At 41.0% G+C, this 23,432-nt stretch overlaps 1 protein-coding gene across 2 annotated transcripts in view; it reads right to left on the reverse strand.

Moving 5' to 3' along the window:
• Positions 1 to 20,408, reverse strand: part of lzts2a (leucine zipper, putative tumor suppressor 2a) — a 39,951-nt gene extending 19,543 nt beyond the window's left edge. Inside the window, exons 1-2 of one of the 2 annotated variants that reach the window (XM_019267976.2) lie at positions 20,133 to 20,407; positions 1,491 to 1,600 (exon numbers count right to left, since the gene is read on the reverse strand). The gene's annotated coding sequence lies outside the window, so the exon portion shown is untranslated. Of the gene's footprint in view, positions 1 to 1,490; positions 1,601 to 20,132 lie in introns of both variants that reach the window. The other variant, XM_019267977.2, reaches the window with a different exon arrangement.
• Positions 20,409 to 23,432: the final 3,024 nt, after the last annotated feature.

Genomic DNA, 23,432 nt, shown 5'->3' on the forward strand with positions numbered 1-23,432 from the left:
TCAAATAAATCTCCTTTGGTCTTTACAGACCTGTAAAGGAAATATCTGGTCTTCAGCTGGTAAATGCTAAGCTACTGACCTCACACAAATCACACAAAGAGCAACAATGAAGTGAAGTGTGCTTACTTGAAAAGTAGAAATGAGCCATATTTCACCATAGAAACATTAAACATTAATGTACAGCTGCAATACACAACTGTCTTTTTTGATCTGTTATCTGTGGTGGATGTGGTGGTGGCCATGCTTACATGACCCTGTCATAAATGTGGACATGCATTTCCAGACTTGATGGACATAGCCAGTGATAGTGAACGAAGTTAAAGACAAATACCAGAAATGGAACAAACAAACTATAAGTGGATAAAACTGAATGAAAACAATAAAATTTCAGCCCCCAAAAAACAAAACAAAAGCTCAAAGATGCTAAAATGCTGAGGGGAACTGCAGAATTTGATGATAATTATCTGTGCAATCATCATAACAAATGTTCCTCCTTATATGTAGTTATATTATATAGTGTTAACACAAAAATATAAATTAGTGCAGCTTAAGAAACAGTAAGTATAAACTGAAGATAAGGTGCTAAAAGAACTTATAATGAGGCCTTTGTATTTTGAAAGTGACCTTGCCTCAGCAGGCGGTGAGTATCGTTGTGGGACAGCTAATGAAGGAAGGGGACAGCTGGGCTGGGACAGGCTGAGCTGGACTAGAGGCAAGACGGAGAGCAGAGGAGACAGCAGATCTGTAATGGAGACGGCGGAAAGAGGAGAGGAAGACAGCTGCTGCTCTGTTGACCACACATTATTATCACTCCACATATCTTACAAACACTGCCCTTCACTGCGAAGCCTTGAGCTGATAGGAATGATAAGGAGCTAATGTCAGTTAAAGGATTCAATGTTGTGTGGCTGCTAATGGCCGAAAAAACAAATAAAAAATGTTCTTGTATCCAAAGAAGATTGAATTGCAGAGTATAGAGAAAATTAGATTTATGACAGAGGTTAACAGACACACACAACATCCCTAACTTCTTTGCTATCACCCGGCTGTCTTATGGAAAAACACAGGCTTAGCTGCAAATTCCTGACCCCATAACCCCTCATCTTCTCCTACACGACTCCCTCCTCCCCCTGTGTGACACACTCCAATTGCCATCCATCTCTAAACCCAATCCCTAACCGGACACTTCAAAGACAGAGGCCAAGACCCCCATTTCCATAAATGTGTGTGTCTGTGTGACAAAGTGACCACAGCGGGTCACTCTAAACTGAGCCCACACCACCAAGTCAGACCACTAATCAATGTCCCCGACTCCCCGAAAGACAAGAGAGAAGAGAGAACAACAGCGAAGGGGCGGGAGAGAAAGAGAGAAAGAACAAGAGAGGTAGGAGGAGAAGGGACGCTTGAGTCAGCAGATACTGAAGGTCAGCGTCGCCAGAGAAGGATTTTGTCTGCAGAGGGTGTTTTATTTTTTTTGTGTGGTTCTTTACCTCAGAGTGTCACCCGGTGTACGCCTCCTGGAGGTCCGGGGGAGACAGGGAGAAAACAGGGAGCTCTCATTCCAGTACCTCTCTCCTCTCTCAGCCTCTTCTTGTGCACTCTGTCCAGAACGAAAACACAAACTGTTAATGTTGACCTGTTGACTCAAGATTACACTCAACCAAAGCAGTAAAGATCTGGCTGAACATCTAAACAATGACCTAAACCTCTGTAAAGATGAGTAGAGTTGCAGATTTGTGTGATAATTCTCTGTAGCATCATCACCAGTGGTTACGGTGCTGACCATGAACTGCAAGACTCCTTTGTTGCATGCCATTCCTCACCTCTCTTTCCCCTCATTCTGCTGCCAAATAAAGACACAAAATGCCCCGATACCCACCCCCCAGAAAAGATCGACTTATTTTCAGCCACCCTACCCCCAGGCTATCACTGAACTACGAGCCGTATTTCCATAGAAACAATCAGTAACACAAGAGGAAAAGAGGTTTGAGAAGCCGCAGTAACCTGTTAGACTTAATTTAAATATAAGAACAACATCAAGGACAAAGAAACTATTGAAACAATATGAAATCTTTCAGGAGACAAAAGGTTTTATAATGTAGTGTTGTGGTTGCTCGATCAGGTATGTTTTTTTATAGTTTGAAGTCTGAATTTACCTATAATTAATTGCAAATTAGATCTACTTCAGATAGTCAAGACTTGACAATAAACAGCACTTTTTGGTTGAACCAGTTGAATTAGATCTAATGCTTAAGTCTTGTGAGACAGTCCCAATAACAAGCATCCAGCAAATGCAAATGAAAAATATAACCACATGCATGGCGCTCCAAATTCTAATATTTAAATGAAAATACTTTCACACAGTAAACACGTTTGTGAGACTGTCTCCTTCTTCTAAAGGAAGCTACAAAGTGTAAAGAACCAACAAAGGCCTCACTGTAACTCATAAAAAGTGGATACAAGAAACAAGGCAACAGAGCTTGGTGACATATTGATATTGGTTATTATGCAATATCCTAAATGTTCTTAAATTGTGTTTTCCTGGTTGTATGAGCCTCATACAAGTGCGTGTTTGCCCATCATATCCACATTTCTACTCTTTTTCTTTCTCAAATTATTCTTGTGTGTAAAAACATCATGTAAACCTCACAGTATAGACTGTAGTGATGAGGTATTCAGAGTTTTTTTCCACTCTTCGTACACAAAGAGTTTTATCTTCATTTCCCAGAAATGCTAATTCAGCCTCCCTTTTTCATTTATGCTTTTTTTATCGTCTGATCTCACTCCTTCTTTCTCTTCCTCCCCACCACCTCTCCACTCTCCACACAAGCAGCCGATGAGGTAATCAGTCAGCTTGTTACAGTCTGATAAGTGATACGATACGACTATTGATTTTGGCCCTGCGTCTCAGTGCAGGGGTCAGTCCTGCCACGTCGCCCGGCTGCCAGGCTGAGCCTTAGAGCTGCTTTCAGGAACCACTAACAGATGCTGACTGGGCTCTTTCACAGCTATTGACATAAAGAGACAGACGTTAAGAATATGAACAGTCACGCTGACAGATTTTCCTTCATACAAAAGGTGTTGTCAAGGCAAGCTTGTGTTTTGGCTGAACAGAAAATCGTCTATTTGGGTCAAACTTTGATCAGCAGTGGCTAAAACATCATATAAATGGAGGGTATATCTGTCAAATTCTGTATAACATTACTGCAGATGACAAGGAAGAGAAATGTAACAGTGTGCTCATCCTTTTCTCCAGCATTTACCATCATCCATCAAACATCATCAGCGATACGGATGATACAAAAATGCTAATTTAATTTAGAAAAGAGAACGTAATGCGTATCCTTTTAGACTAAATCAATATAATCCCTTTAATTCTGACAAATGATCACATAAAACATGATTATTGATTCCTCTTTTTGTTTCCTGATGAAGCTGATGTTTTTAGGAAGCTCAAATCACATCAATAAGGAGCAAACATGAAATTAAATCATCTGCTGGTGAAGGGAAAATCTCACAAACTTCTGAATGAAGTCCAGTTAGGCTTTATGCCGACTGATTAAAATGGAAATCAGGATCTGGGATTTTTGTGTTTCAGCCATTTGATGTCTGGTTTGATGGACACGTGCCTTGTAGTTATTACTGTGAACACCATAAAGCTGAGCATGGCGTAAAGATATCAGTCTGTCCAAACAGGCAAACAGTGAGTCCCTCCTGTAAGACAGATGGTCAAGATCTTCCCTGAGGGACACAGAGGACGTTTAGGGGTTGAATTAGTGTGAAAACAGGGTGGGGGTTAAGTTTATTCAGATGCCCCCACCCCTTTTGAGAAGTCAGGGGATCAACAAAGTCAGGAGGATTAACTCTCTGACAACCATGAATGTCCGAATTTTTCATAACAATCCGTCCAGTGTTGAGATATTTCAGATATTTTCACTGGAAGCGCTGCCAACCCTACAGCCAGCCTAACAATCAAGGAAAGATTTATGATTTGCACATGCACTGTACTGTATGCACACACATACACAAGTACATGCACACATAGATCTAACTGTGGTCAGCTTTAAATCTTTTAATTTTCAAAAAATCCACTTCAAAGGCCAAAGGACACGACCTGTGATACTGTAATGATCTCCGCAGGAGCTCACAAGCACATGCACACAGTCTCACACACACACACACACACTCACACGTCAAACCTCCTTTCCATGTTTTTATCTCTCAACAGTAAATGACATCTCACCTCTGTATGATGGTCTGAACCCATGGGTGCAGATTAGATAGAGATTTTTAATCCTTTAGATCACTGGTGGATAGATTACATTGCTATGGCAGCATATGTCCCCACTGCAGGGTCCCTATGCTTTATGTGAGTACTGTACAATGACACTATGATTTAGGGTCACACTCCCACAGGGTGCTGCAGTATTAACTTCAGCTCAGGGTGTTATTAAGGTTGTGCAGCACACGTGCTTTGGGTTCACTTTGTTAATTACAGTGCTTCTAACATTACAGTTATAAGGTTACTCCAGGTCTCCGCTGTGTTTCAGCGCTGTACTGATGAGGAAGGAGGGTGAAGGAGAAAGTAGCTGCCGTCACACAAAAGGCTAAATCTGTGCCAAGGTGACTCTTGAAGAATGAAACAAGAGAGAGAAATGTTCAGCTCAGGCCTGAAAGAACGACAAACACGTGAACACGCATACGGGGTGGACAATGCGTTGTTTCATTTTATATATTAATACAGTGTGCATATAGAGTGCAATTACACATTATTTTCTTTTTTGATCAATCTGCCGCTTATTGTTTTATTATATATACTATGAAATGACCTTCAATTGAAGGTGAAATCTTGAGATGTTTTGTCTTCCACATTTATTAAATTTACAGTAAAACAGAGAAAAGCTGTGACTCTTCATATTTGAGCGGAACAAATAAATGGACTCATGGATTAATATCAAAAATTACTTTCGCTCTAAAAAATAACGAGAGAGGACTATCTGTTTTTCTAGTGCAGTACATACTGTACCATATAAATCACAATACTTCATCAGATTGACAATATTGATGAAGAAAATCTTCTCTGTGATTTGCAACATTGCACACAATAAGCAAATGTAAAACTGAAACAATTAATCATAAGAAAATGTGGACTGTCATTTTTCAAGAAGAGACTGCAAAAGATTTCTGGTTGTGGCTTCTCAAATGTCTCATGAATATTTTGGGGACTGTTGGACAGACAAAATCTGAAGTCGAGCAGACTTTAGTTGTTAACTATTTAAGCAATATCACATGAGAGAGAGCGATGTTGTACTGAATATCAACGTGGCTGTGATTTGGTCGTCACAAGGCCGCAGACTGAATGCTAAAGATAATAACAGCTGTACTGATATTCAGTGCAACATCACTCCCTCTCATGTGATATTGCTTTTATACAAGCACCATTTATTCATTTACAACAATAAGTGACAACAGATTATGATTTGTTTGTTTATTAATTTGGCCAACACAAACATTTCTACAACTAGACTGGGAGTGCCAAGCAACACATTAATATTTCCTGAGCAGTAGCTTCCCAGCTTTTTCTTCATGTTACGACAGACCGTTAATATTTTTGAGCCAAGTCTGAAAGCAGTTCAAAGCCCATGTCTACGTCTATGTCGGCTGATGTCAAATGAGCACAACTGGAGGTTTGTGCTATAGTATCCATCAAAAGTCCAATGATATTAGTGGAAAAATGTTCATCTTTGTTACAATTTAAGACACATAACAACCGGTAATTAAACTAATTTATAATACCTGCGAAGTGTAGCGATACACGTGGTTAAAAGTCTCAGTGTTGCTGTGCTCTATATCAACCCTGACTGTTGTATATTAATCAATAATCAAGAGAATAAGATGGGTCGATAATGACGACAATAGATAGTTGCAGTCCTGATGCAACCAGATATATTTAAGTGATACAGCTTTATAAATTCTAAATATCTTCACAGTATATATCTTCATATTACAGCTTCCTAGACATGTCTGTTCAATAATGGATCTGACAAGTCAACAGCATCATTTCTACACCAGAAGAGAATCAATGGGAATAGTAAAATACTTTCTATGAATAGAGCAGTCAGGTATGTATCTCTTTCCATTTTTGCTGTCATTAAGCAAACACTCATATTGTACTCCGTGCCCGGCACTTCGGCGGCTGCCGCTGTCGTTTTTTTTTTTTTTTCCAAGAAAGTAGAAAGCTGCTGTGTTGCCATAATATGCCCTGTGTGATGCTTGGCCCACTTTCCAGCCTGCTTTCATTGTGTAAGCACACATACATAAAACATGATTTGCTGCTTCAATTTCTGACGTTTATTCAGCAGGGATTTGGTGGCAGACAACATCAGAGCCTTGAAAAGCAGAGCAGAGAAGCAGCGAAATGCAACTCTCCCCCTGATCCTCTGAGTGAGGGAGGGAACGACAGATAGAGAGAGAGAGAGCTGGCTATGTTACAGAGAACAAGGTTTAATCACTGACCTCTAGACTTACAACTGAAGACAAATGGCCGTGATTAATGAGGGCCATTCATCTTATAGGTTAAGAAAAAACAACAACAATGGGAACTGCATTTGCCTGTGCTGCTTTGATAGATCTATCTGCTGTATATATTAAACTCCAGTCCTGTTCGTTTGGTCTTCACTTCTGATCAAGGAGCTCAGGTCAGGCTTGATGTAAATCCACTACTTTTCACTAGAGGGCAGCCTGCCTGAGTCTGGCAGCTGTAATGATGGCTGATGGCTCTCAATTAGAACTGATCTGACGTACAAGGAAATCTTGTTGTTACAACAAATAATAGGAGCAATGACTCATTTTAAAACCTCCTGAACAAATTTTGACCTTTTTCCGCCAAAGGATCACAAGATAAAGCGGGGTTGTGAAATAATGAACAAGGTTCTGCTACACAAATATGTATTTTGTTACTTTTCTTTGCTTTCTTTTGTAATATATTGGATCATTTTACATCTTTGGGCGTCAGTTATTGAAACGAAACCATGTGAGGAATTTGGAGATAAATTACAACACAGACCAAGACCCCAGCAGCTTTTTTTTGCAAAGGATCACAAGCCAATTGTGTTGCACAATGTGTGAACCCATCATATGTTTTTCACTGTAATCTTAAATCTGAAAAAGTAACTAGCAATTATATCTGTCAGAGAAATGTAGTAAATTAAAAGTGCAAGATTTGTTTGTAAATTTTAAAATGGAAAAAACTCAAAATACTTCAAATTGTATCAATTTAAGTTCAGTACTATAGTAAATGTACGTCTACCACTGCCAGAGGAAATGGCCTCATCATGTACAGTAGCAATCCTCCTTGAAGTGAATCTATCTTCTCCATAATGTTCCTCTAAGTTGTTGTCTTTGGTGGCCAGATGAGATGAGATGACATGAGATCGAGAAGAGAGGGGAGGTAGCAGCAGCAGCAGCATGTGGTGGGTCAAATCTATCTCTGTAAACCAACCAAAGAGTAGCAGTTGATGCTCATCCACAGCCGCACACTATCAACCACCACTATGAATTTCTTAGACCAAAAAAAAAACAGATGATCTTGCATGTTCACAGACGGCTGATGACTAATGAGAGTCTTCTGTGACATGGGAGCAAAAGCAGACTGCACAGAGGAAATAAAGAGAGCAGAGGGAAATTAACAAATGAGGAAAGAAAAAAAAAAGATTGCAGGAAAGTTTTCATTTGCCTTTTCAGCGCTTCAGCCGCAGCCAGAGCCAAAAGCTTTGTCTTTGCTTTTGTCTGCAGCTCTATCAGCCTGCCACTGTTGTTCTAACAATTTGTCTGTCTGGAGGACGTGAATAATCTCCTTTCTTCCTCACACTTCGTCTCCTCTCATATTATTCTCCCCGTCTTTAGCCTTTCTTCTATTATTTCAGATACATTTCCATACGCTGTCTTTCTCAGCTGAAAGGAGTGGGAACATAGTGTACATGGGGAAATTGCCACAATAGGTTGTGGGGTACTGACCTGCACATATTTCACACATATACACTGAAGCACCTGTCAGCATCTGGTTGTACTTGAACTGTGAACTGGACTTTAACGCGGAAAATGATACATACAGCACGAGAGCTGCTGCTGTCACGCTTCATGCAGGCTGTAGAAAATTGAAATTTTTTTGTCTCTTTCATGTTTCATCATCCATGACTACGACGGGATGCTCGTTGCTTTCCCAAGACGTTCACAGACGAGTGGTGGAAGAGGTACTCTTTACAATACAACAATTAAAAATAAATCAAGTATTAAAAGTCCTCATTAAGCAGGACACAGTTTAGTATACTGTTATGTACTACAATACTGTATTATTAGTAGTGTAACTACTGCATTTACAGTTAGGTAGTTTACAAGAGAAGAGCCGGCCCCTCTAAAAGGTCACACGATAAATGATTATCGATCGTGAGATGATTAATGATGGCTGGAAAGATGAAATGTTCTGCTTCACAAATGTGTATTCATTTTCTTTTAGCTGTTTTTATGAAATATTGATTATTTTATCTCTCAGTTAGGGCTAGAGTTAAACAGAAACCATCTAAAAAGTTTGAAAGCGAAATGTCTCTTTGATAGGACTTAATGATGCATAGACATCTGAAATGTGACAAAAGACTAAGTACAGTTTTCTTATGAAAAGGTCACAAGACAAAATGTCAAAAAAGACAACATAGTGTATTTCATATTCATGGAAAATCAATCTAAGCAGAAGCAGAACTTTTGAAATGCAGCGGAGTAGAAGTACAATGTATAAATTGGAAATACTCAAGTCAATTTGTACTAAAGCAAATGTACAACTATGATCAGTAACCAACACGCGAAGAAGAGCGAAAAACAAATACAGCTTCATGACACGAGAACAAGAAACACTTTGAACATCTGAAGCCTTGAGAGGATTTCCATTACGTGGTGAAGAGAGCAAATACATATTGTCTGTCTCTCTGCGAGCGCCGCCTGCACATGGCCGTGTTGTGAATGCTTTTATTTATGTGAGCTCTTGAATGTGTGTCTGTATATGTGTGTGTCCTCTGCCACGGCCACAGTGTGTTATTGGAGCAGGGTAAGCCGGGGGCAGAAACAGCAGAAACAAACAAGGTCCTGTGCAACCCTGAGACTGTTCCATGAATCATCCAGGAACTTATACAGTAGCTGACCAGTCCTCACAGCATTCCGTTAATAACTTCCCATGCAACATTTCCCATAGCGGCCGATAAAAAAAAAAAAAAAAATCCATTTGGTTTCAGGCATATTCAACCCAGAAAAACACAAATAAATATAAATGGACAGAGACAGATTTCTTGTTATTGACCTAACATAAGAAAATAATGCTGTTTTTCTGAAGCAGAGCCAAAACTGGGAACCAATAAGCGTGAAAATGAAACCAAAATCACCCTAAGCCAGCGCCGCTACAGTAAATACATGAATAAACTATAAAGGATATTTGCAGAAACATTGAACACCTCCTACATTCATTTTAAAAACAAGAGATATTTCCTGTGCCTGTGACTCAGTTAGATCATGTGAATGTGTATTAGTGTGCGTGCGTGTGTGCGTGTCTGCCCGCAGCAAGTACAATAAACAAGAGCACTACTGATGTCATCCCAGTCAGCCAAAAGGGAAGCCCACAGTTAGTCGAGGGAACACGTTTCTTACTCTGAAACACATGCATTCACCTGCACGTGTGCCTGTAGCTCTACTGTATGTATGTGAGAAAATGAGAACACGGATATGCAAATGCGATCTTAGAACAAAAAAAGAACTTGAAGGACGTAGGAGACGGTGCACAGTTAATTTATTCCAGAGATTAAGAAGTAAAATCAGGGAGATGTACTTTGTTTAAAGTTGAACACACCACTCTCTTAAGTGTGATTTCAGCCACGTTTCACCACATTTACTCGTACTTCAGTGGCAAAGGTCAGCGTACCCATGTTTCCGTGACAGCTTGTATTCACACCCTCGGGGTATATACAGCACTCTATATTTGTGCGTCTGTGTGTGTTTAGAGATAATGGAGACTGACATGAAGACTGACATGGATGCTGAGCTGTGCTGTGCTGTGCTGTGCCAGGCGGTCTAACCCAACAGCAGGGATAAACTATAAATAGACTCATCCACCTCCAACACTCCCCCTTTTTTCTCACGTTTCCTCTTTTCCTTTTGCTTCATCTGCAGACCGTTTATGACCCTTTCTCTCTCTTACAGCTTTCTATTTTCTCTAACTTCATGCACCCTTTTCTAATTTTTGGCCCTCACCATAATCATCTCCTCTCCTCACGGTCCCTCTGAATCCCCATTTTCAGTCTCCTGATGTCTTTTGTCTCTCAGGATTTTTGTTCTAAGGACAAGATGGGCTAAAAACAAAGATAGATATCCAAAAGACTCAAATAACAAATCAGCACCAATCTTGTATTCTCAGAAAAGAGGAAAACATGAGGGAGGGGTATAAGGGGGAGATGGGCTAGTTAAGGGGGGAGACGGGTGAGATGGAGTTATGTAAGCGAGGCTAATCCCCTCCCAGCCCTGCATATTAAATGAGGCAGGATGACACTGGCCTCATTTCATCCGTTCATCCCTGCACCCACTGCAGCTACCCCGCTGAACCGCTCCGTCTTCACCTTAATCTATGTTCAATCTTTGACAGAAGACTGGAGCTTCGTTTTAAACTCGGCAGACCAGCAAATTCGGGTCTGCTGGCAAAGAACAGAAGTTTGACACACAGCAGATGAGCTATAATTCATTGTTTAATAATTAAGAAGCATCCCTTCCTCCAGCTATACTTCATACCCTCATATCAACAACATCTGATTTTTTAAAACTATCTTTTGTAACACAAGCCAACCAGGACAGCGAGAGACAGACTAAAAGGAATGGTACATAATCCTGTTCAACAAACTCCACTGACTATAAATATTCCAGATCCTTTCTACTATCGGATGCCAGACATTCGTGTACTAAAAGTGGAGCTACTGTGTCTTCAAACTTTATGATACAAGACTTTGGATTTGGACTCCGAGGCTTAGTTTCCCCCACATGACCCTCACCCTCCAGCCCCTCTCTTCTTAACTAACCCGACAGTCTGACCTCTCCTCAAGCTGGTCACCTCTCGCACAGACGCCCAGACATTGTAATCTGAAGAGGTATGTTTTGTCTGAAAGGGTCAACAAGGACAGCAGGCGTCTTTGTGTACAGCATCACAGAGCCACTGACAGTTCAGCTTTTGGGGGTAACTGTCAGTGTTTCAGGGCTTCCTGTGAAACCGGATATCCAGATAATGGATATCTAGGCCAGGACTCTTCCATGTGCCCGGCCATTCTTTATAGTTTGATTAGCAACTTGAGACACAAAAATAACAAGAATCTCACATTTTAGCTAATCTCTGCAAACAGACATCAGCACATGAATGCAATAAAAAGCTAAATCTCTGTCAGATGATTCCATGGATGGTTCCTAGATTGCATTTCGACCAACCGAAACCCGTTCAAACCAATGACAGTCTAAAGAATATGTGACGTCACCCAGAGGTTTCTTAAGAGCTATTTGAAAGTCAAAATCTATGGTGCTGGCCACTGCCATGTTGGCCTCCTGCCAATGGTCCTGCCTTATGGCTAATCTGAAAAATTGGCAAAGACATGAATCATTGGTGGACATGATGCCTGGGTGCTCAAACAAGCCATCTATAATGGCAATCACCTGCCAAACAAAGCGTCCATGCTGTTAATATTACATAACTTTAAGCCACTGCGGTTGCCACTTTGTTCAAACATGACAACATTTGTGCAGAAATTAAATTTTTACCATGGGTGCATAGAATTTTAGTCTTGTCTAAATAAAATGTTTTAGCCATCATGAACCCATCACAGCTGTCATTAATTTATTAAATGTAATGACATATGAACTCTTTATTGATTGGTAATATGCCACATGAATAAAAAGAATATTTCAATTTACCATAATTTAGCAAAGGGTCACTTTGTTTGGAATATTTAATAAAAAATAACTTAATATCAAGCTGAAAAGCAGTGTTTTGCTGCCCTCTCTGGTTGAAGGTTTGTTTTACCCTAATTCTACACACAGCATCACTGATGGGTTTCTGCACCTGTAACCATGCGGGACAGTGATGCCACTGTGGTCAGGTCAGAATCAAACTCTGGGCCGCTGCAGCAAGGCCTGAGCCTGCACATGGGGTGCACACCTCTACAAGTGGGCCCTGGACGGATGTAAAGAGGTATAATCATATATACTATATACATACAGTTGAAGATATATACATAAATCTTCCTGTGCAGTGCGATGACATTCTTAGTGTGTCATAAACTCATCTTTGGCATTTCTGTGCTGCAGTTTCTTTGCTCAATAATCTGTTCATCAGTCTGGTTCTATTGCCTTCATTAATGAGTTCTAATGAGTTTTTTTTTACTTTATAACGAGCCATCAATCCTTCAGTTAAAATACAACGTTAATAAATGGTTATTGGTGCAGATGACTTTCTTTTTTTCTAGAAGACAGAGAGGTCAATCTGTCTATATGAGCAAGCTATGGGAGATCATTTTTTTAATGCATCAGAATGGATTACAGGGCGTCAGTAAATAGTTTATTAACCTCCCTCCACCTCTCAAATCCTCCTGCTTAGACAGGACGCTCCACTAAACTTTGACCTACTTCTGTCTGCCCTCAGTCTGGGCCCAAGAAGGAGGGGGAGCACCAAGACCCCAAACACAGCGAGCTTCACACTGATCCAGACTGTTAATAATAATATGAATATCAAAGGCTTATTTGGACAATACATCTTTTGAATGTCAGCTCGCAGAGGGATCCTGAGAGGCTTGAGGACGAAGTGCATGTGAAAGAATCACACTGGACTCATTGTCTGGTACTTTAAAATTCAGCAGGCCATGCACACAGAGGCACACACACTGTATATCCCATGCTGAGGACTTGATTTCACTTTTCTGCTGATGAGCCAGAAGACAAACCCCCATCCTTCATCTTTTTATCCGTACTGTGTGTCTCATTTCCAAGAAATCTCACTCCCGCAGATGGACACAATCCTCCATAACCAATTCTGTGCAGGATAATGCAGAGCAGACAAAGACACAGTGACACAAAGGCACAAAACACCTACAACATTCGGCTCCGTCAGTCTGAGGCCGGCTGAAACTGAGCTAAAACCAGTGACAGCATCACTTCATAAACTGCAACTATGTTTAGAATTTGCCAAATGTTTCATAAGCAGAAGGACAGCTTCCAGGCCAGCTGAGTCCTGGCAATCCACGTGCGACGGGACCACAGAGGGATGAGGGTTGGCTCGGACGAGAGGGTGGTGGGAGTTATGTTACCAAGACCACGGCTGGGACAGCATCCCAGAGGTTCCCGGAAGAATTCTGGGAACATCAGGGCTCAACATGTGTGTATGAGAAAAGAAGAGATGGAGGCATGGCCGATGAGGGGGGAAACATCTGCCGGCAATTAAAAAGGAGGGATCAATGCCATAGTTTCACCACTGAGAGTACGGTATGCAGAGATCTGCTGGGGTCATGATGTAAACACTCTCTTATGGTTAAAACTTCCCAGCCCCTCTCGCCCGACCCCCCCCCTTCCTCATTTACTCTTCGCTTCCCCAAAACAAGCCGACCACAGTTTACCCAAGCTAGTCAGCTGACGCAGAAAGGGGGAGGTGCGCCGTGTGGTACGCATTCTGCCGAGGGGTCATCTGGCAGATGCATCCTCCGAGCTGGCTTCAATTTGCAGAACAAAATGCGCGCACACACATAAACGGGATGGAGCTGGCCAAGAGGGTGGAGGAAATCTAATCTATAAATCAGACACATGTCTAAACAACTGGGTGTCAACACATCTTTGCTTATGCTATTAGCTTAGAGGTGCCCCGCTGCGACATGCTGCACTGATTCAATTCTGCTGAAGTGGTTGTTTTAGACAGGACTGAGTAAAAAAGATGTGTAGTAGTTTATATAGACAAAATCATGTCTGAGAGGCCCCTCTATAAAAATCCTGAGGAAACCACAGCCAAATCAAACCAGCTGGGACCAATGAGCTTTTTAAACTGGATCAATAATTCATGTTTTGCTTCCTTTGCTGGTACAAATCAGGTTTCCAATAGAGGCAAATCTACAAACAGCTTAATCAATTGCGCGCTCACAATTGTAGGGACACCGGGCGTTGTTAGTCATGTGAAGAGCTCAACCTCGGCAGAAGATTTCTCAGGCTACAGGGAGAAAAATGTCTCTTGACTAAACAGTTTGAGGACACCAAAGTAACAAGACGAAACTGCTGCCAATAAAATCATCTAATTGTCGCAGCTGCAGGTCTAAAACCGTTTATCTGCTAACGGGCAATGAGCCCCAATTTCTGTACCTAATACTTGTGTACATCCATCAATCTTGTGTTTGTGTGTGTGTGTGTGTGTGTGTGTGTGTGTGTGTATCTGTGTGTGTCCGTGTGTGGTCTGCTGTTTCAGCATTGGCCATTTCGGTATCTCATACATCAACCTCCTGACAACAGCGAAGTGACGCTTTGTGACATATGAGGCCACTTTAACTTCTCCGTGATAGAGAAAGGGAGAAAAGCAGTGCTGCGCTAAGATGGAGGAAAACGTTTCCCATGTTAGTTATGGTGGTGGTGGTCATGATTTGCACACAGTACAGGCTGATATTTACTTTTTGGAACATAATGAGGACTTTAAACTGCAATTTCAGGGAGTAGGAGAGGTTTCTTTATAGTATTTTCGGGCGCAGTGAACAAATATACGAGTGTTGAGCAAACACAGTTTGATTGGCCTACTAATGGATGTTTGGAGCAGTTGGCAGTCTTCAGCACTCCCGGTCCTAATGTGATATGTGCCAGAGCTCTGCCCACTAATGTCCATTATACGTAGACTTACTCCACTCTGCATTGATTTTGTCTCTTCTTACAGACTGTAAGGGATTTCAGAGGCCATCACTGGCTGCCATCTCAGCTATCAGATACCAACAGCAGTTTAATTGACCTGCAATCTACTTAGTCAAAGAAAACACATCTCGAGTCTCCTTTCATGTTCAAAAAAAGCTTTTGCACAAGCATGATAATAGACAGGCAAGCATGCATGTTCAAGCTTTTGGGTGTTTCTGAAGTCTGTAAAAGTCAAAGGCGGTAATGACAGGCCGAGGACAGAAGTGGTTCACAGCCACACCATGGGGCTGATGAAAAGGCAGGGCAGATGTCTTGGTGAGCTCCTATAGCTCTATATTAGTCCTGACTAATTAGATAAGCCATACTAATGGGTCTGTGAGCTTAATGCTAATATCAGCATGTAATGACAAAGCAAACATATGAATGGTTAGCAGTTATAGTGTTTTGTTATTGTGTTAGCATGCATAACATATACTAAGTATTGTTCAAGCCACTGAATATGTGTTGAGATACTCCACACAAAACCAACAATATCAACCTCATCATTGCGCTAAAGGGATCAACAAAGTCCTGAGGATTCATCCTCTTGGCACCGTGAATACTGTATCTGTGCCACATTTGGAGATATTTCAGTCACGACCAACAATCCCATCCACAGAGACATGACGCTGCAGCCTCGCTTAGTTTAACATTAGAGTCACTTAAAATCTCTGCAGAAGTCAAACCTGACCTGACCTCCTGTAGCTTGATGGATACGCTGTCTGCACATAGTTAGTTGTCAGGTGTTGTTTAATTGAAATGTTGCAGGCAAGGAGCTTCATAATCATCAAAGCCTCCTCTGTACACATTTCCTTCGTTCTTAGCTTTTTCTATTCATAGCAGAGATGACTACATTTGAGTTTGATTGCACTGCACAGACCTGGTTATTATCATCAGTGAACAAATGACAGCCTCTGCTGCAATCACTCACCTAATGAAATGTTTTTTCTATTAGTAGCCAGCCTGCATAATGTTAAGAGTCTGAATAACCTGGGCTTAAAATGTCAGTGTGTAAACACTTCATTCATTCATTTTGAGAGATTTAAGAGATTAACAAAGAGCCTGAAATAGCTCATCTGGCTTTCATGTCTGCCTTTAACTTTTAAGTCTCATTTTTTGCCATGGTTTCAAATAACCAATAGATTAATTAAAGAAAGGAATTTAAAAAGAGGCTGAGATGTTCTGTTGCAATGTTTATGCATTCATGCAGTTGCTGGAAACAATCACCGCATTTCTTGTCGGGAGTTTTGCGCACCGGCCACATTTCCATTTCTGTAGGAATTCACACATTTTTACTGGGAGTGGATCTATCAATAACTCATAGAATCTAATTAAACTTTCAAAACTTCGGATGCCTCACAATATTTAAAGTGGAAATGAAATGATATTGATTTGCAGCCTCTTAAAAAGTTTTGAAATCTATAATTTCACTTTCAGATCGGACACAAAAAAATGCAGAAGAAATGCAGCTCTCATTTAGTGAACTATCAAGGAAAGCCAGACGGCAGAGCTTAAAAAAGAAGTATTTATAACAAAGGCAAAACACACACACACACACACACACACACACACACACACACACTTCACATTTCTGACTGATGATGATGTTTCATAACAGGCTCTAATTTAAAACAGATTCAAAACTTAAAAATGTGGTTTAACAAACAATGTTTAACAAGATGTCTCTGTATGAAAACTGGGTTCGTATTGTAGAAATAGAGTATAATGTCAATAATGAAGCTACATTCAAGTCCAATAAACTAAGTAGATGAAGTAAATGAACATGTGAATGTATGCATGCCACTGTTTCTTCCACCTGATTTCAAAGCTGTACAGATGAGACTGATGCAAACAAACAAAAGACGACTCAAGCTTTGCAGATCTGCTTTGTGGGAACATGTTTATGGCAACAGTTTGTCTCTCCTTTAACTATGTGGACCAACCAACTCCGAAAGCATTTTAAGAGATGATTTATCATGATGGAAAAAAGAAAAAAAACATTCTCCTCGTCCTCCACTCTGTTAATGTTTTCTACAAGAGGAATGGTAAATGTTGTGTTGTTTATTTCTGGCCACAGTAAAAATCTCTGGAATGCAAGGGGATTAAAATGCATCTACAAATGAACCACATGTGCATGATTCATTTCAATCAACTCCTGAGAACTTGTTTTACTGTCGACTGTAGTTTGCCAGCCTATTGTGCGCCCCACACTGACTTGCATGACATAACATCCATCGGCTGGTGGTTAAAAAGTTGCAGCTTCAAAATACTGTGTATTGTAAACTTTCCTACATAGCATACAATATCTAATCTGTTGTGTAATATCTCAGTTAATGACTTTAAAAATGAAAAAATCATGAATATGCAAAGTCATTAGGGATGTTGTTGCTACACTTTCAGTCCAGAACGGGCCTTTAAAAGCAGGAAAAGAAAGGTCACAGAAAACCCAGGCGGGTACTAATTACACTTTCCCATACAAGGGTAGTCTTTGTGTGTTTGTGTGTGTGTGAGTTTGACTGACAGCTTGTCTCTCCCCTGCTGTGCTCTTGCTCTTGTCCTGTTTTAATGGGCTGACAGCGAGAAACTGTGACGGAAAGCTCAATGACGCACCCGCTGTTAGACACATCACAGCTGAGTGGAATCAGAAGCACAAACATTAACTCCTACAAACTGTCTCTGGAGAAAAAAAAAAAGATACATAGCCTAACTTCAGGCATAGGTTTTTAGAGGCGACTTCCGGTAGGCAACCGAGCATTATGGCACATTAGAGTTCAAGAAGTAAACAAGCATTGAAGTTTTAATTGAGTATGAGCGGGGGGAACTATAGCAAAGAAGAGAAAGATGCAAGAAAAAGAAGGACTAACTTGAAGCGAAACGAATGTGAAGGAAGATGAAGGAGACGAAACAACAGAGTACACAAATTAGAATTAAACGCATCATTCAAAGAGGAGTTCAAGTGGAATATGGAAGAAGAGCTGGACAGATTTAAACAAGAAATAAACCAACAACTGTTGGTGAACAGACAGGCAACACAAGACCAAAATAAAAAAACTCAAAGAAGCCGTCACTTGAATAGAGGAGCTGGAAATGTGGAGTGCTGCTGAAATGGGTTTTTAATGGAGGAAAACGAAAGTCAAAACTAAGAAAACATATCTGTTGAACTCCTTTGAGTGCTTCATTTCCTAAAAGGAGTTTAACAGTGCTTTTCTCTTTCTCTTCACATGGAAGCTCAGTGCTACTGCAAAGCAAAACTTCCTTGTTTGTCTCAAATGTACCTACAGTGTTTAATTAGAGCAGCATGGAGTTTCCGTTGTGTAAGGCTTTCGAGGTCTACGTTACATCATGATGGATGACAACGAATTAAATATACCTACATGCTACTTGCATGTCTTTAATCACATCCACCGCTCAACGTCATCGTCATCACTGCAGCGAAATGAAATGGCAGCCCCAGATGGCTCGAAAGGCATTTTGCTAATTGTGCATCACAGGTGTGGATCAGACTGCTCTGAGTTTAATGCGGGATATACTGTACGCCGCTCTATGTAGGATTTTCCTTTAACTTGTTATGCAAGAGTGCTCCCGAGCGCACAGATGTGTCCATGTGCGCACTTTTATGTGCTATTTTCAGCTGAGATTATCTAATGAGCGAATTAAGATGCAAAGGCTACATTTTTTTCGAGCAGTAGGCGTGTCTTGTGTCTTGTGTGCCTCTAGCTGTGTTCTACTTTCCACTCACACATATTTGTCAACTCAATGTGAACGTGAACGGAGATGACGGGAGGGCGGTTTGTTTCGACAGTGGAAGCAAAAAGCCGGAAAAAAGATGCAGAGAGGAGGCAGAATAAAGAAGTGTTTTAGGACTACATGCTATCAAAAGCACATTGACCATGACTTTGGTCGTCCCCCCTCAGGGCTTCTTGTCCTGTGAAGGAGCCATGTGATACAAATGATCTCAGCATCACACCCCTCCTCCCCCTACCTGCCCTCCATTTGTGCTCCAATCCTAGTCGCCTGACAGCTTGGTTATCACCTCCCACCACCACCACCAAATCCCCCCACTTCTCTCTCTGTATGTGTCCTACCACCTTCCTCCCTCCTCTTCCACCCACCCCTGCTGTTCTGTGACAACAGAGGCAGGATGATGATAGGGTCTCCCAGAGAGGTGGCTGGTTAACATCTGTGCAGGAGAGGAAGAAGCTTGCGCGCGGAAAAACAATTAAGAATCCACGTCGGCAGCAGTGTGCATTCACTTATGTGTCTTAATGTTTGCATTCAGCAAACAGTCTCATAAAGTCTCATAGCTGTGACACCATGACGTCCAAACCATCACTCAGCTGCAGGGAGGGTGTTCACCACAGATGAGAAGGAGATGGAGAGGATCTCAGGCATGCTGCTGCTCCTTCGGCATTTATGTATGTGGTCCTGTGGGGATTATTTATGGTCCAATAAGACCCTGGGCGTTTCCAGTTCAACTACTAACTAATCCATATATTAAAGTAGGCCTTGAGAGCATAAAACAAATGGTGCTAAGGTCTCTCTCTCTCTTTGAGTGACCTTTGCTTTTCATTACATTCCCTTCATCCTCTCAGATATCAAGAGAGAGAAGTGGCTAAACAAGAAAAGTGGACTGTGTGTGTGTGTGTGTGTGTGTGTGTGTGTGTGTGTGTGTGTACCAGTTGAACCAAAATCACTAAAAACAGCTGGATGGAGATAACAGAGAGTTTCTCTCCCTCATACCTCTCATACCTCTTTTTTCTCTCTTCACAAACAGACACAGACAACTTCTTGTGGAAAAAAAACAAAACATGAAAAATCTGAATTCACTGCAAGAAACTGATGGGGAAACTAAGTCAGCTGGATCAACTGCAGATTAAGCTCAAGCACTTTAATCACTCAGGCAAGTCAAAGTATCAATAACCAATGAATCATGTAGACTAAGCCATGCAGCCCTATAGCTGAGCTACTTGTTTTGGGGGGGTAATCTTGCACAAATTAGCACCAGCATCATGAAAGAAGTTACTCTCATTCTTGACTGTGATCAGAAACAATGCCAGCAACTTTGCTGAGCCTTCATGTTGAAGGATAACTGCACAGAAATACATACTTTCCTCCTAAAATCACTGTTGCACGCTGCGTTACACACTCACCTCAATCAAGATGTTCCAGCCCGCAGTGTTTCCCGCAACAGTGAATGCATCCGCGACACTAACAACTTTTTTCTAACAACAGCAACTAGCCAACACAAAACAATCTGCTCTTGCAGATTCTTGCAAGTCCACAACAGCTCGGAACATCCGCTGCTGCTCCACCGCTGCTCCCCAGGATGAGTGTGTTTGGTACAGGCACCGACAGAGCCCGGTCTGCTGGCTCTGCGGGGCGGGCTGACTCTCTGCTCCAGCAGGGGCTCGACTACTGATCCACAACAGTGAGGGTTTAGGTCCGGGGAAGGAAGGGCAAGGGGGGGTCCGCAAGGGGGTGCTGCGACTACCGATGAAGTTAATCCTGTAGCAGATGTTTGTGTGCATGACTTTGTATGTGTTATAAATAATAGAGTTATTATTTGAAGCATTTTGAAATAAAAACATAGTTCATAACTCTAAATCACACACAACTATTTCACTGATTTTGGTGAGACTGGATCATATTTTATGGAGAAAATGTTTGCTGTTTTTTTTTCATCTGATGTCCTCCGGCTGCTCCTCATATTTACAGAGTTTCCTGATGGACAGTAAAGTAAACTGCCTCTAACTATAGCCGCTGTTAGCTACTGTGAGCTCAGTTTGTTAGCCGGACTGTGAGCTCAGAGCACTGGAAGTGCTGTGTTAGTGTTTGCAGCACAGGGTCGCTGAAAATGCTGGTGTTGTGTCGAAACAGAGGCCGGGCAAGTGTGGCTCAGCAGAGTCCAAAGCATGGCAGAGGTGAAGAGAGGGAAGAGTGCATGAGTAAATCTGAGGCTGACTTTTAGTCTTTGGTGAGAGCTTTGTGGAATAAAAGGCTGAAAGACAGACGCTGAGCTGCTCTTGTTGCTGCTGGAGTAGCAACTAATATTGTACGCTGGTTACTCTTATTATATTAACTTGGATTTTACTTAATTAAAATACTTTCGGGCTGCAGGTCAAACAAAATCATGGGGACAGGTTCTCTGTGTAACTTTGTCGCTTCATCCGTAGGACATCATCTCAATGTTTTACCTCATCTCACTCTTCCAATCTTAACCCTCACTTAGATTACAGACAAGGCGTACCATGCAGAATAGATCTTGTTCCAAATGATACAATACATTGAACCAAATCTCTCGTTAAACCTGAGTAAAATCAGGTAATCTATAAAATAAAGCTTTGCAAAAATAAATATCATCTTACAATATTAGCTGGCTGATACGTCTTGTGTTGTCGAGCTGTCAGCTCGTTAGTTTTTGATCATAAGTAACGTAATCATAACCACAAAAAAAAACATGCAACAGCTGTCTGTATTTACGACATTCACAACTCTTATTCTCCATATTGGTTAAAGCAGTTTGATATTCTGCTAAATGTTTTTATTCTAAATATAGAGCCACTCTTAGCTTACATTATTAGTACTCTAATGAAACTTTTAGCTCTGATCGGGAGAGAATAATGGAGCAATTTGGGACACAGAGCTGATTTGTAACCATCTGTTTAAAGCTGAGTGTATTTAGCTGCTGAGGCATATGCCATGTGGCTCCTTTGGGCCCCATTCATCAGGGGGGGTCTAGTCAGGCAAATATAAAGTCTTTTGGGGATGCACTGTTTTATTTTACAGGCAATGTTTTGCCAACATTTATTATTTTTAATTTGTATACATCGTTGGCAGCTGTTTAACTTGTTGTTGAAAAAACATCCAACTGGTTTCTGAAATACCTCCCATGGTGTTTGCTTGTTTCATTTCAGTGTTGTGTTATCTGTTAATGTTCTTTGTACTGCTTTTACATTCATGTCATAGACCAGTGGTTGCCAAAGTGGTCCCGGCTTGTGACCCGTTAAAACAAATTAATATTTCAATATTTATTTATATACTGTGCACATAAGCTGAGAGTTAGACACAGAGTGACTTTTCATTTTCATCTAAAGGATGTTTAAAACCCTGACTTGGGGAAAGTATCAGTGTAAAAAAAAAAGTTTGTTACTTCTTCCTCCTACTCTATATCATCTTGTGACTCCCTCGAATCTGTTTTGGGTTGCCTTGGGGGGTCCAGACCCCTACGTTGGAACCAGTGTCTTAGATTGTTGAGGGGGTGCATTTAAGGGACTGTAGGGCTCAGATTCTGCCTAAAAGAAACCAAAAATACTGGAAAACACTGGTGTCTCAGTGGTTACTTACTCTTTCCTCACGATAAGTAAGACAAGTATTGTCTTTTCTTTTGTGTGGAGTTTGCATGTTGTTCCTCACACGGTCCAAACACATGCAAATCTGGTGATGTAGACACTTTAGATTTGAATTTAAAGGACACATTGCCCATTTGAACAAAGGCATAATGCTGACATAAAAAAAATAAATCAGCCACATATTTCTTTGATGAGGTTAAATTTGATTATCCAACTGTGTCTAAAAACACGAGAGCAGCTGGCTGCAGGTGAGTTCCTTATCAGCTCTGTCCTGCTTTGAACTCACTTCCCGCCCACCACCTCCTGTCCACTCAGCCACCCTGGAAACACAATATGAGTTATTCTCTTCCAGCCACAATGGACGGCCACCTGCCTGATTCACCCATGAAAGAGGAGCTGAATGAATGCCTGAATTACCTAATTTGTTTGAGGAATGTATGGATTGATTTTCACAAGGTTTCAAGGCACAAACCTCCCCCTGCCAATCAAAATGTGCAGCTGCTGCGGTAATGTTAATCCATATGGAGTTACCTGAACATCTGGACATCCTGCAGGTGTGTGTGTTCATGAGTGTGTTCATTTAATAAATCAGATTTATTTTTTGTTTGTTTGCATGTGATCCAAAGCTTTAAAAGGTAAAAGAAAAGAAAGTAGAGCTTTAATGTTTTAGGAACATCTTGAAATATATCAGAATAATTTATAATGGTCATAGAATAAAAAATGGGAGTGCGCCAAGATACTGACCATGAATTTTAATGCTCCTGGTCTGGGACTTCCAGGAGACCTTATCCCCTCATTTCTTGTCAAATTTTTACTGCAGACTCACATGTAAAAGCAAAATACTTGAGTGTTTGAAGAAAATTGTCAGTTTGAGTCAGTCAGAGTGATTCTTTTGCTCATTTTATGACTCATTAAAGTGGATACTTTACATTTTTATCACATGTGTGACTTCATCTATACTATGATATATAATTATAAACAGCTCAAATATGCAGGTAGAAACGTGGCTTTTATTGTCACTTTCAAACAAACTGCAGCTTTAAACTATAACCTGAGAAGGCAGCCTCCACAGCATCACTTTCTGTCTTTGATGTTCGGCCG

The sequence above is a fragment of the Larimichthys crocea genome, chromosome III, assembly GCF_000972845.2.
Source record: "Larimichthys crocea isolate SSNF chromosome III, L_crocea_2.0, whole genome shotgun sequence".
Taxonomy (NCBI): domain Eukaryota; kingdom Metazoa; phylum Chordata; class Actinopteri; family Sciaenidae; genus Larimichthys; species Larimichthys crocea.